The sequence below is a fragment of the Pseudophryne corroboree genome, chromosome 6 (genome assembly GCF_028390025.1).
Source record: "Pseudophryne corroboree isolate aPseCor3 chromosome 6, aPseCor3.hap2, whole genome shotgun sequence".
Lineage (NCBI taxonomy): Eukaryota > Metazoa > Chordata > Amphibia > Anura > Myobatrachidae > Pseudophryne > Pseudophryne corroboree.
Window position 1 is genome coordinate 782,827,561 of NC_086449.1, and position 14,300 is coordinate 782,841,860.

The 14,300-nt window shown below is 45.5% G+C and overlaps 1 non-coding gene across 1 annotated transcript; it reads right to left on the reverse strand.

Annotated features, from left to right (window-relative positions):
* Nucleotides 1-3,504: 3,504 nt before the first annotated feature.
* LOC134938158 (U2 spliceosomal RNA) lies at nt 3,505-3,695 on the reverse strand. The gene has a single exon (XR_010180783.1). It is a non-coding gene; the product is annotated as a U2 spliceosomal RNA (small nuclear RNA).
* Between the last annotated feature and the right edge of the window lie 10,605 nt (nt 3,696-14,300).

A 14,300-nucleotide genomic window follows, 5' to 3' on the forward strand; every position in this document is an offset into this window, starting at 1 on the left:
CTAACTTGGGGGGGGGGGGGGGAAAGAAATAGGGATTTTTGTTTACTTACCGTAAAATCTCTTTCTCTGATTCCATCTGGGGGACGCTGCGCACTTACTAATGGGTTAGAGTGTGTGGGATTGGGAGTTTGGCACAGAACCTATAAAAAACTAACTCCTCCCCCCTCTAACCCCTCCCATCTCCTTCCTGCTCAGCAGATTACCTCAGTTAACGTTTAGCAAAGCCGGAAGAGGCAGAACAGAATATATATACGGGAGGGATCGCAGCGTCCCCCAGATGGAATCAGAGAAAGAGATTTTACGGTAAGTAAACAAAAATCCCTATTTCTCTTTCATCCATCTGGGGGACGCTGCGCACTTACTAATGGGATTTCCCAAAGCAAGCTAATTAGAGGAGGGAGACACAGACGACATAGCAGTCTGCAAACTTTGATGCCTAACAGAGGCAGTCTCCAAACCAAAAGTATGAAAAACGGAAGAATGTCGTGAAGGTATGTACGGACGACTAGGTCGTCGCTCTACGCAGTTGCTCGACGAATACACCACTGTGAACAGCCCAAGAGGCTCCAACAGGTCGAGTCGAATGAGCCCCTAAGGAATCAGGAACAGGCAACGCCTAAGAAATCTAAGCCTGCTGAATAGCAGAATTAACCCAGCACATCACCCTGTTCTTATTGGCCAGCCAGCCACGCTTGGGTGCAGCAAACAAACCCAACAAGGTAAGAGTTAAGGTTTGAACAACAACCAATAAGGCCAATTACCGACCCGCCCCGGACAAGCCTGGGACGACACAAGAAGCCCAATGTGCTGAAGGAGAGGGAAAACCAATACAACTTGTGGTTTGTAAGTAAAACCACCCTAACTGCATAAACCAAAACACTGTAAGAGAAAAGAAACCGCAACTCAACCAGAGTCCAGAGGCCGGAAAGGAGAAACAGGAGCCATTCTGGAAAGTAAATTCTAGAGCAGAACCCAGTCTGCTAAGATAAGAAGACAAAGTAGTTCTGACAACTGTGTTGTAGAAAAGATAAGAGGCGGAAAGGACTAAGAACTCCAGCTGAGTGACCGTTAAATACACACAAACGATGACAAGTGTTCTGGCACTGTGATTGGTTAGAGAGCCAGAAACGTAGTAGGGCTTGATGACATTGTTTTCCACAATCACGCCGTCAGCGGCAGAATAGACAAAATCCCAGTGATGACGTAAAGGTTGGGAGTGGAGAGCTGGCCGAAAAGGTACCCTGTAAGGAGCCCTGGTCACTCTGGGCCATAACATTGCAGAACAGAGTCAACAGGCAAATCCGAAGCGGATTAGGAAAACCGAAAGAGCCACTGGTCAAATGCGTTGAGGTACTCACTAGATGTTGCCAGAGGCAGAATAAATATGCTAGATGAAAGTGACAAGGAGCTGACACGGCGTCTACGATTGCCACAAGAGGATTCCCGAAACGATCACAGTACCAATGAAGCCCTGAGGTCTATGTCGGCTAGTTATAGACACACCAAAGCCAGAAATCCCTGTTGATTTCACATACTTTAAGGAAGAACAGCCTGAAGATTCAGGAAATCTGCTTCCCAGTTGCCCATTCTGGAACTGGAGATGACAGACACTGCCGGGATCCAAAATTCCGCCCTCTGCATATGTTAGATACTGTTCCGATGTCTCTCCAGCTACAAGTGTCACAGAACAATTGATATAGGTCACAGTGGATAGACCCTGTAGAAGACATTGAGCTGGAGTCAAGGCGTTGTAGATCGCCCGTAGATTGGAAGTGATATTTCCACTTCGGACATCAGTTTCATAGAAAACGCCAGAGTTGAAACCAAAAAAAAACGTAATGTCTGAAACTTTTGACTGTGGTTATGACCCTCCATGTCGAGACAGAATGAAGTCCTATAAGTTAGATCTGGATTGTGTAGCCCAACGAAAAGATCGACCAATGAAAATATCTTGGTATTTTAATAGAGAAACTAAACTGCTGTTTACGTAAACTCAATCCTGCCTGAGATTAATAACCTTTAATCTGAGATTGAAGAAACCAGGCAGGAGACCGGGGGAATGGAGCCACCTATAAAATCGCCACTGTCCTGCAGAGGAAGTGTATGTCTGACCCCTGAGTCTATTCTGGTCAGTAAATCCTGCACTCCGCCAACATTCGAGATACCAGGTATCGAAAAGAATACCCATGAATAACATCTTCTGCGAAGGAAGAAATCCAGAACTAAGGTCCGTTGTAGAAAAAAAGTGCATGAGACAGCTGCTTTTTTTTTTTTTTTTTTTAACAACTGACCCAAAATGGTAGCGATGCCCAGATGACGGAAAAAGGATTGGACTGAATACTCCTGTTAGATAGCGAACAGATTGCAATGATTAGAGCCCGTCTAAGATGGGCACTAAAGATTCTTGCTTGGTACGTGTTCCCCAAGATTCAGAATATATGTTCGTGATACAAATTCAGTACATCCAACGGATCAGTGGACTCTGAGAAAGCTGGTGTCCTCCCCACTGGGAACCAGACTGTCCGACTCCGTGGCCCCTGCAGAGGGCACATTGGAAGTCCGTGTTCTAGGCATACAAATGCCTCCCAAAAGAATACCCATTTTTCTGACATAGGTTAAAATACCCATTTCTCAGCTATTATCCTCAGGATGAGAACCCACGACCTGTTATACCGCAGGCATACACCTTACTGATAGAGTTATTTGCTCCCGCCTGCAAAGTACGCTTTAATTTGGAAGTAGAATTTTACGATTCGCAACCAAAATATAGCCAGGGAAAAGATGCAATAATAAATAGATAGGGAATAGAGCTTGAGAGACCAAAACAGTCAATGGATAATTTGAAAAGGATCAGCTGCCCCAAGAATGGATAACTTGCATAATGCAACCGGTTTAAAGATTCATGCATAAGCCCGGAGAGGGCGTAGGAATATTCCTGTCAGAATGAATACTAATATAATAACGGCCTCACCGTTGTCAATCTGTGGTGACTGTTAAGGTCACATACTGTACTTTAGTAAAGACAGTTGCCTTAGGCTCTCCCATGATGAATGCGTCCACTAATTATTAGTGCAACCTTCATTAGATCAGTGTCTTCATCAGCGAAAGGATAAAGAAATACTGTCTCTAATACTGAGAACACCGAAATTGAACCGAAAACAGTATGTATTAGAGACAGACACATTTCCCTGGAAATATAAACTATTTCATCAGGTGTGTAGTCAGACTTCCATCAACATTCTCTCACGTGAAGGAAGAGGTGGAAACCAAGAAATTCAGTAGATTATTTCTTATTTCTATCCTGAAGGATCCTCACTGACAGGATTTATCTCACCATTTTCTGTAGATGAAGCCTCAAAAACGCCTCCGAAGTAAAGGAGCTATATTGTCTGTCAAAGACCAGACTCGCTGCACAGTATGAACTGATTAAGGAGCTTTGTTCAGCCATTTGGCAAATCATAAGTACATAGTGTACAAGAAATAGAAATAGTCTGTCCTTGTTTTGAAAGGTGCACTGGTCACGGAGGTACTGCAATACCGAGTCAATGCGTGGAGTGGACGGAGCAATCTCTTCTTCCATTTTTCTGTTCTAAACATATATTTAATACATGGCCCCCACATAGGGAACGTATCCGATATTAAACTGATAAGAACAGAAACTACACTTGATCCTAGCCAAAAGGTCAAGTAGTGATCTTTTTACCAAGACTAGCGGCTAAGTAGTAAACAGAGTACCAGACCCATTACATTGACATATTGTAAGGAAAAATATACTCAAAGAATACCGGTATTTGTGGACCGGTCCTGGAACCCCCATCCCTGCAAGTGCAGGGAATATATATATATATATATACATATATAACTTCACACAGTTAGGGGCATACACTGAACTGGAGGGAGGCAGGTTCAGGGGAAATTTAAGGAAAATATTTCCTCACAGAAGGGGTAGTGAACAAGTGGAACAGCCTCCCATGAGAGGTGGCAGAGGCCAAGACTGTAGAGCAATTTAAACCTGCTTGGTATATTCATATACTTCTATGTAAACAAGCTCATGGCTTCAGTGCTGTGAGGCAGCAATGCTAACCACTACTCCATCTGTATTATTCTGGATTGAGGTGTGTCTGGCCCACAGAGGCATAAACTGATCCCTGGAACCTCCCGGCTGCTCTGCAACTGGTGTCCTGGAGCATGGGGTACCTGTGTCCGTGCTACCTTTAGGAAGTCTGGAGCCACATTGTGCAATTTAATGTATATGGGAATCAAACCTGTGTTTAGTCTATCTTACTAATACACAGCATTAGCCCACAAAGCTATTGGAGCTCCTGTGTAGTAAACTACTGAACTTGTCGTTCCTTTAGGAGATTTGCTGTTTACAACCATGGAATATACAATGCCACAATCATAGCACACAATAATGTCTCATAACTCTGTGCTGTGGTCCAGCTCTACAGACTGAGCTATAACGCTCCTTTTATAACATGATGTAAACAACTGTTGTCAATTTAGAATAGCACAACACTAGTTAAGAAAAAATCCCCGCCTGTGTAATAAACAGGGTGAGGTAAAAATAACTCTATTACAGTGAGATTACCGAAATATATGTACTAAAGGATCACTAAAGAGCACTAAAGAATCCCTTAGAATAAACGAGCTCCAGAGCATATGAAAGGGCTGTGTTATACTTGTTGTTTTTGCTGCTCTCCGCCTGTACTAACAGGGTGAGACGCTGTGTTATGTGCAGCGCAGTATCCCCCGCTGACCTGACGGATGGTCTCTTGCAGAGATAGAAGATGGCGCCTATAGCTGAGTCCTGCCCCCACAGAGAGAGGACGGCGGCGGTAAGACGCTGTTGGGCGGGAGAACGGGGCGCGAACACAACATCCTCCTGCGTCCCGCCGCGGTACAGCCTCCCCACCCCCGCAACTGAGCTCCGTAAAATCATTGAAATGACTACCGCTGCTGTCTGACAAGACGCGGCTTCCATGAAATGAGCGGCGGAAGCGGGACTGAACCGCTCCGTCCGCTCTGAGCAGGGAGGGGGGTCCGCATACACCAGCGCTGCACAATAATAAATACAATTATTATAAATACCATATATGCAATAACAGCCCAACGCTGCCCAGGCAGGTTGTGGCTGTCTTACCAGTACAGTGCTTCCTAGGAAATCCATCCTGCATCAAGTAAGCCCCAGTGACTAAGAGTATGGTGGCTTCTTAGAGGCTCTGGGGAGTGGGAGACACATAACTAACTAACCCCACTCCTAGTATACGTGTCTCCTGTAAACAGGGACTAAGCACACATAAGTAAAATCAAAATAAACAACAGAAACCTAACTAAAATCTACACTGAAGGAATCTGTGCCTGTACTCCTCAGGCACAAAACTAAAACTGAGGTAATCTGCTGAGCAGGAAGGAGATGGGAGGGGTTAGAGGGGGGAGGAGTTAGTTTTTTATAGGTTCTGTGCCAAACTCCCAATCCCACACACTCTAACCCATTAGTAAGTGCGCAGCGTCCCCCAGATGGATGAAAGAGAAAAAATGAAGACTATTTACCCTTGGCAAGTCCTCCTCCGAGTTCTATGCCAGCCTCTGTCTTTGTTTAGCAGACTGGACCCTTCGATGATTACATCTTGCCAGGGGTTGGTATGCTAAAAAGGAAAAAGACACAAGTCCGTTTTTAGGAAAGCATGCTTTGTGCCTAACTGTACCTGAACCTTTTTCTCTTCTACTTTCACTAACTTAGCACACCCTAAAATACAAGAACCTAACTTGGGGGGGGAAGAAAAAAATTAAGACTATTTACCCTTAGCAAGTCCTCTGCCGAGCTCTATGCCACCCTCTGTCTTTGTTTAGCAGACTGGACCCTTCGTCGACTCTGTCTTGCCAGGTGTTGGTATGCTATAAAGAAAAAAGACACAACAGTCAGTTTTTAGGAAAGCATGCTTTGTTTGCCACTAACTGTCTTTGAAAACTTTGCAGTTCTGCTTTCCCTAACTTAGCAAACCCCAAAAGACAAAAACATAACTTAGGAAGGGGGGAAAGAAAAAATTAAGATTATTTACCCATAGCAAGTCCTTCGCCAAGCTCTATGCCAACCTCTGTCTTTGTTTGGCAGACTGGACCCTTCGCCGATTCTGTCTTGCCAGGTGTCGGTATGCTATAAAGAAAAAAAGACACAGTCAGTTTTTAGGAAAGCATGCTTTGTTTGCTACTAACTGTCTCTGAAACCTTTGTTGTTCTGCTTTCCCTAATTTAGCACACCCCAAAAGACAAAAACCTATCTTTTTTTTTGGGGGGGGGGGGGGAGAAAAAGCCTCTATCTTTGTTTAGCAGACTGGACCCTTCGCCGATTCTGTCTTGCCAGGTGTCGGTAAGCTATAAAGAAAAAGACACAACAGTCAGTTTTTAGGAAAGCATGCTTTGTTTGCTACTAACTGTCTCTGAAACATTTGCTGTTCTGCTTTCCCTAACTTAGCACACCCCAAAAGACAAAAACCTATCTTTTGGGGGGGAAGAAAAAGAAAAAATTAAGACTATTTACCCTTAGCAAGTCCTCTGCCGAGCTCTATGCCAGCCTCTGTCTTTGTTTAGCAGACTGGCCCCTTCAATGATTACGTCTTGCCATGGGTTGGTATGCTAAAAAGGAAAAAGACACAAGTCAGTTTTTAGGAAAGCATGCTTTGTTTATTTCTAATTGTTCCTGAACCTTTTTCTCTTCTACTTTCCCTAACTTAGCACAACCCAAAAGACAAAAAAACTAACTTGGGGGGGGGGGGGGAGAAAAAGAAAAAAATAAGACTATTTACTCTTGGCAAGTCCTCCTCCGAGCTCTATGCCAGCCTCTGTCTTTGTTTAGCAGACTGGACCCTTCGATTATTACATCTTGCCAGGGGTTGGTATGCTAAAAAGGAAAAAGACACAAGTCAGTTTTTAGGAAAGCATGCTTTGTTTGTTCCTAACTGTCCCTGAACCTTTTTCTCTTCCACTTTGACTAACTTAGCACACCCCAAACTACAAGTACCTAACATGGGGGGGAGGGGGGAAGAAAAAAATTAGGACTATTTACCTTTAGCAAGTCCTCTGCCGAGATCTATGCCAGCCTCTGTCTTTGTTTAGCAGACTGGACCCTTCGCCGATTCTGTCTTGCCAGGTGTTGTTATGCTATAAAGAAAAAAGACACAACAGTCAGTTTTTAGGAAAGCATGCTTTGTTTGCCACTAACTGTCTTTGAAAACTTTGCAGTTCTGCTTTCCCTAACTTAGCAAACCCCAAAAGACAAAAACCTAACTTAGGAAGGGGGGGAAAGAAAAAATTAAGATTATTTACCCATAGCAAGTCCTCCGCCAAGCTCTATGCCAACCTCTGTCTTTGTTTAGCAGACTGGACCCTTCGCCGATTCTGTCTTGCCAGGTGTCGGTATGCTATAAAGAAAAAAAGACACAACAGTCAGTTTTTAGGAAAGCATGCTGTGTTTGCTACTAACTGTCTCTGAAACCTTTGTTGTTCTGCTTTCCCTAATTTAGCACACCCCAAAAGACAAAAACCTATCTTTGGGGGGGGGGGGGGGGGAGAGAAAAAGCCTCTGTCATTGTTTAGCAGACTGGACCCTTCGCCGATTCTGTCTTGCCAGGTGTCGGTAAGCTATAAAGAAAAAGACACAACAGTCAGTTTTTAGGAAAGCATGCTTTGTTTGCTACTAACTGTCTCTGAAACATTTGCTGTTCTGCTTTCCCTAACTTAGCACAACCCAAAAGACAAAAACCTATCTTTTGGGGGGGAAGAAAAAGAAAAAAATTAAGACTATTTACCCTTGGCAAGTCCTCCTCCGAGCTCTATGCCAGCCTCTGTCTATGTTTAGCAGACTGGACCCTTCGATGATTACGTCTTGCCATGGGTTGGTATGCTAAAAAGGAAAAAGACACAAGTCAGTTTTTAGGAAAGCATACTTTGTTTATTTCTAATTGTCCCTGAACCTTTTACTCTTCTACTTTCCCTAACTTAGCACACCCCAAAAGACAAAAAACTAACTTGGGTGTGGGGGGGGGGGGGGAAGAAAAAGAAAAAATAAAGTCTATTTACCCTTGGCAAGTCCTCCTCCGAGCTCTATACCAGCCTCTGTCTTTGTTTAGCAGAATGGACCCTTCGATGATTACATCTTGCCAGGGGTTGGTATGCTAAAAAGGAAAAAGACACAAGTCAGTTTTTAGGAAAGCATGCTTTGTTTGTTCCTAACTGTCCCTGAACCTTTTTCTCTTCTACTTTCACTAACTTAGCACACCCCAAACTGCAAGAACCTAACTTGGGGGGGAGGAAAAAAAAAATTAAGACTATTTACCCTTAGCAAGTCCTCTGCCAAGCTCTATGCCATTCTCTGTCTTTGTTTAGCAGACTGGACCCTTCGCCGATTCTGTCTTGCTAGGTGTCGGTATGCTATAAAGAAAAAAAGACACAACAGTCAGTTTTTAGGAAAGCATGCTATGTTTGTCACTAACTGTCCTTGAAAACTTTGCTGTTCTGCTTTCCCTAACTTAGCAAACCCCAAAAGACAAAAACCTGACTCGGGATGGGGGGAAAGAAAAAATTAATATTATTTACCCATAGCAAGTCCTCCGCCAAGCTCTATGCCAGCCTCTGTCTTTGTTTAGCAGACTGGACCCTTCGCTGATTCTGTCTTGCTAGGTGTCGGTATGCTATAAAGAAAAAAATACACAAAAGTCAGTTTTTAGGAAAGCATGCTTTGTTTGCTACTAACTGATACCCAAATAATCACCCCCAGCAGTGCCAGATACACAAATAATGACACCCAGCAGTGCCAGATACCCAAATAATGACCCCCAGCAGTGTCAGATACACAAATCATGCCACCCAGCAATGCCAGATACCAAAATCATGCCACCCAGCAGCAGTGCCAGATACCCAAATAATGACCCCCAGCAGTGACAGATACACAAATAATGACCCCCAGCAGTGCCAGATACACAAATAATGACTCCCAGCAGTGACAGATACACAAATTATGCCATCCAGCAGTGCCAGATACCCAAATAATGACCCCCAGCAGTGACAGATACACAATTAATGACCCCCAGCAGTGACAGATACACAATTCATGCCACCCAGCAGTGCCAGATACCAAAATTATGCCACCAAGCAGTGCCAGATACCCAAATCATGCCACCCAGCAGTGACAGATAGACAATTCATGCCACCCAGCAGTGCCAGATACACAATTCATGCCACCCAGCAATGCCAGAAACCAAAATCATACCACCGAGCAGGGCCAGATACCAAAATCATGCCACCCAGCAGTGCCAGATACCCAAATCATGCCACCCAGCAGTGCCAGATACACAAATAATGACTCCCAGTATTGCCAGATACACAAATAATGACTCCCAGCAGTGACAGATACACAAATAATGACACCCAGCAGTGCCAGATACACAAATAATGACACCCAGCAGTGCCAGATACACAAATAATGACACCCAGCAGTGCCAGATACACAAATAATGACCCACAGCAGTGACAGATACACAAATTATGCCACCCAGCAGTGCCAGATACCCAAATCATGCCACCCAGCCGTGACAGATACCAAAATCATGCAACCCAGCCATGCCAGATACACAAATAATGCCACCCAGCAGTGCCAGATACACAAATCATGCCACCCAGCAATGCCAGATACCCAAATCATGCCACCCAGCCGTGCCAGATACCAAAATCATGCAACCCAGCCGTGCCAGATACCCAAATAATGCCACCCAGCAGTGCCAGATACCCAAATCATGCCACCCAGCAGTGCCACATACACAAATCATGCCACCCAGCAGTGCCAGATACACAAATAATGACCCCCAGCAGTTCCAGATACCCAAATCATGCCACCCAGCCGTGCCAGATACCAAAATCATGCAACCCAGCCGTGCCAGATACACAAATAATGCCACCCAGCAGTGCCAGATACACAAATCATGCCACCAAGCAGTGCCAGTTACCCAAATAATGCCACCCAGCAGTGCCAGATACCCAAATAATGACCCCTAGCAGTACCAGATACACAAATAATGACACCCAGCAGTGCCAGATACCCAAAATCATGCCACCCAGCAATGCCAGATACCCAAATCATGCCACCCAGCAGTGCCAGATACCCAAATAATGACCCCCAGCAGTGACAGATACCCAAATAATGACCCCCCAGCAGTGACAGATACACAAATAATGACCCCCTAGCAGTGACACGTACACAAATAATGACCCCCAGCAGTGACAGATACACAAATAATGACCCCCAGCAGTGCCAGATACCCAAATTATGCCACCCAGCAGTGCCAGATACCCAAATCATGCCGCCCAGCAGTGCCAGATACACAAATCATGCCACCCAGCAGTGCCAGATACCCAAATCATGCCACCCAGCCGTGCCAGATACCAAAATCATGCCACCCAGCAGTGCTAGATACCCAAATCATGCCACCCAGCCGTGCCAGATACACAAATCATGCCACCCAGCAGTGCCAGATACCCAAATCATGCCACCCAGCAGTGACAGATACACAAATCATGCCACCCAGCAGTGCCAGACACCCAAATAATGACTCCCACCAGTGCCAGATACACAAATAATGACCCCCTGCAGTGACAGATACACAAATAATGACACCCAGCAGTGACAGATACACAAATTATGCCACCCAGCAGTGCCAGATTCACAAATAATGACCCCCAGCAGTGCCAGATTCACAAATAATGACCCCCACCAGTTACAGATACACAAATAATGACACCCAGCAGTGACAGATACACACATAATGACCCCAACAGTGTCAGATACACAAATAATGACCCCCTGCAGTGACAGATACACAAATAATAACCCGAAGCAGTGCCAGATACACAAATAATGACCCCCAGCAGTGCCAGATACACAAATAATGACCCCTAGCAATGCCAGATACACAAACAATGAGCCCCAGCAGTGCCAGATACACAAATAATGACTCCCAGCAGTGCCAGATACACAAATAATGACACCCAGCAGTGCCAGATACACAAATAATGAAACCCAGCAGTGCCAGATACACAAATAATGACCCCAGCAGTAACAGATACCCAAATCATGCCACCCAGATGTGCCAGATACCAAAATCATGCAACCCAGCCTTGCCAGATACCCAAATAATGCCACCCAGCAGTTCCAGATAAACAAATAATGCCACCCAGCAGTGCCAGATACACAAATCATGGCACCCAGCAGTGCCAGATACCTAAATCATGTCACCCAGCAGTGCCAGATACACAAATAATGATTCCCAGCAGTGCCAGATACACAAATAATGACCCCTAGCAATGCCAGATACACAAACAATGAGCCCCAGCAGTGCCAGATACACAAATAATGACTCCCAGCAGTGCCAGATACACAAATAATGACACCCAGCAGTGCCAGATACACAAATAATGAAACCCAGCAGTGCCAGATACACAAATAATCACCCCAGCAGTAACAGATACCCAAATCATGCCACCCAGCCGTGCCAGATACCAAAATCATGCAACCCAGCCTTGCCAGATACCCAAATAATGCCACCCAGCAGTGCCAGATACACAAATCATGCCACCCAGCAGTGCCAGATACACAAATCATGACACCCAGCAGTGCCAGATACCAAAATCATGCCACCCAGCAGTGCCAGATACACAAATAATGACCCCTAGCAATGCCAGATACACAAACAATGAGCCCCAGCAGTGCCAGATACACAAATAATGACTCCCAGCAGTGCCAGATACACAAATAATGACACCCAGCAGTGCCAGATACACAAATAATGAAACCCAGCAGTGCCAGATACCAAAATCATGCCACCCAGCCTTGCCAGATACCCAAATAATGCCACCCAGCAGTGCCAGATACACAAATCATGCCACCCAGCAGTGCCAGATACACAAATCATGACACCCAGCAGTGCCAGATACCAAAATCATGCCACCCAGCAGTGCCAGATACACAAATAATGACTCCCAGCAGTGCCAGATACACAAATAATGACACCCAGCAGTGCCAGATACACAAATAATGACACCCAGCAGTGCCAGATACACAAATAATGACCCCCAGCAGTGCCAGATACCCAAATAATGAAACCCAGCAGTGCCAGATACACAAATAATGACCCCAGCAGTAACAGATACCCAAATCATGCCACCCAGCCGTGCCAGATACCAAAATCATGCAACCCAGCCTTGCCAGATACCCAAATAATGCCACCCAGCAGTGCCACATACACAAATCATGACACCCAGCAGTGCCAGATACACAAATCATGACACCTAGCAGTGCCAGATACCAAAATCATGCCACCCAGCAGTGCCAGATACCCAAATCATGACACCCAGCAGTGCTAGATACCCAAATAATGACCCCCAGCAGTGCCAGATACACAAATAATGACTCCCAGCAGTGCCAGATACCAAAATCATGCCACCAAGCAGTGCCAGATACACAAATAATGACCCCCAGCAGTGCCAGATACACAAATAATGACTCACAGCAGTGCCAGATACACAAATAATGACCCCAGCAGTGCCAGATACACAAATCATGCCACCCAGCAGTGCCAGATACACAAATAACGCCACCCAGCAGTGCCAGATACCCAAATCATGCCACCCAGCCGTGCCAGATACCAAAATCATGTAACCCAGCCGTGCCAGATACCCAAATAATGCCACCCAGCAGTGCCAGATACACAAATCATGACACCCAGCAGTGCCACATACACAAATCATGACACCCAGCAGTGCCAGATACACAAATCATGCCACCCAGCAGTGCCACATACACAAATCATGACACCCAGCAGTGCCAGATACACAAATCATGCCACCCAGCAGTGCCAGATACCCAAATAATGACCCCCAGCAGTGACAGATACCCAAATAATGACCCCCTGCAGTGACAGATACACAAATAATGACTCCCACCAGTGACAGATACACAAATAATGACACCTAGCAGTGACAGATACACACATAATGACCCCAACAGTGCCACATACACAAATAATGACCCCCAGCAGTGACAGATACATAAATAATGACTCACAGCAGTGCCAGATACACAAATAATGACTCCCAGCAGTACCATATACCCAAATCATGCCACCCAGCAGCAGTGCCAGATACCCAAATAATGACCCCCAGCAGTGAGAGATACACAAATTATGCCATCCAGCAGTTCCAGATACACAAATAATGACACTCAGCAGTACCATATACCCAAATCATGCCACCCAGCAGCAGTGCCAGATACCCAAATAATGACCCCCAGCAGTGACAGATACACAAATAATGCCACCCAGCAATGCCAGATACCCAAATCATGCCACCCAGCAGCAGTGCCAGATACCCAAATAATGACCCCCAGCAGTGAGATATACACAAATTATGCCATCCAGCAGTGCCAGATACACAAATAATGACCCCCAGCAGTGCCAGATACCCAAATAATGACCCCCTGCAGTGACAGATACACAAATAATGACTCCCACCAGTGACAGATGCACAAATAATGACACCAAGCAGTGCCAGATACACAAATAATGAGACCCAGCAGTGCCAGATACCCAAATAATGACCCCAAGCAGTGCCAGATACACAAATCATGCCACCCAGCAATGCCAGATACCCAAATCATGCCACCCAGCAGCAGTGCCAGATACCCAAATAATGACCCCCAGCAGTGACAGATACACAAATAATGACCCCTAGCAGTGACAGATACACAAATAATGACCCCCAGCAGTGCCAGATACACAAAAAATGCCACCCAGCAGTGCCAGATACCCAAATTATGCCACCCAGCAGTGCCAGATACCCAAATCATGCCACCCAGCAGTGCCACATACACAAATCATGACACCCAGCAGTGCCAGATACACAAATCATGCCACCCATCAGTGCCAGATACACAAATCATGACACCCAGCAGTGCCAGATACCAAAATCATGCCACCCAGCAGTGCCAGATACACAAATAATGACTCCCAGCAGTGCCAGATACACAAATAATGACACCCAGCAGTGCCAGATACACAAATAATGACCCCCAGCAGTGCCAGATACCCAAATAATGAAACCCAGCAGTGCCAGATACACAAATAATGACCCCAGCAGTAACAGATACCCAAATCATGCCACCCAGCCGTGCCAGATACCAAAATCATGCAACCCAGCCTTGCCAGATACCCAAATAATGCCACCCAGCAGTGCCACATACACAAATCATGCCA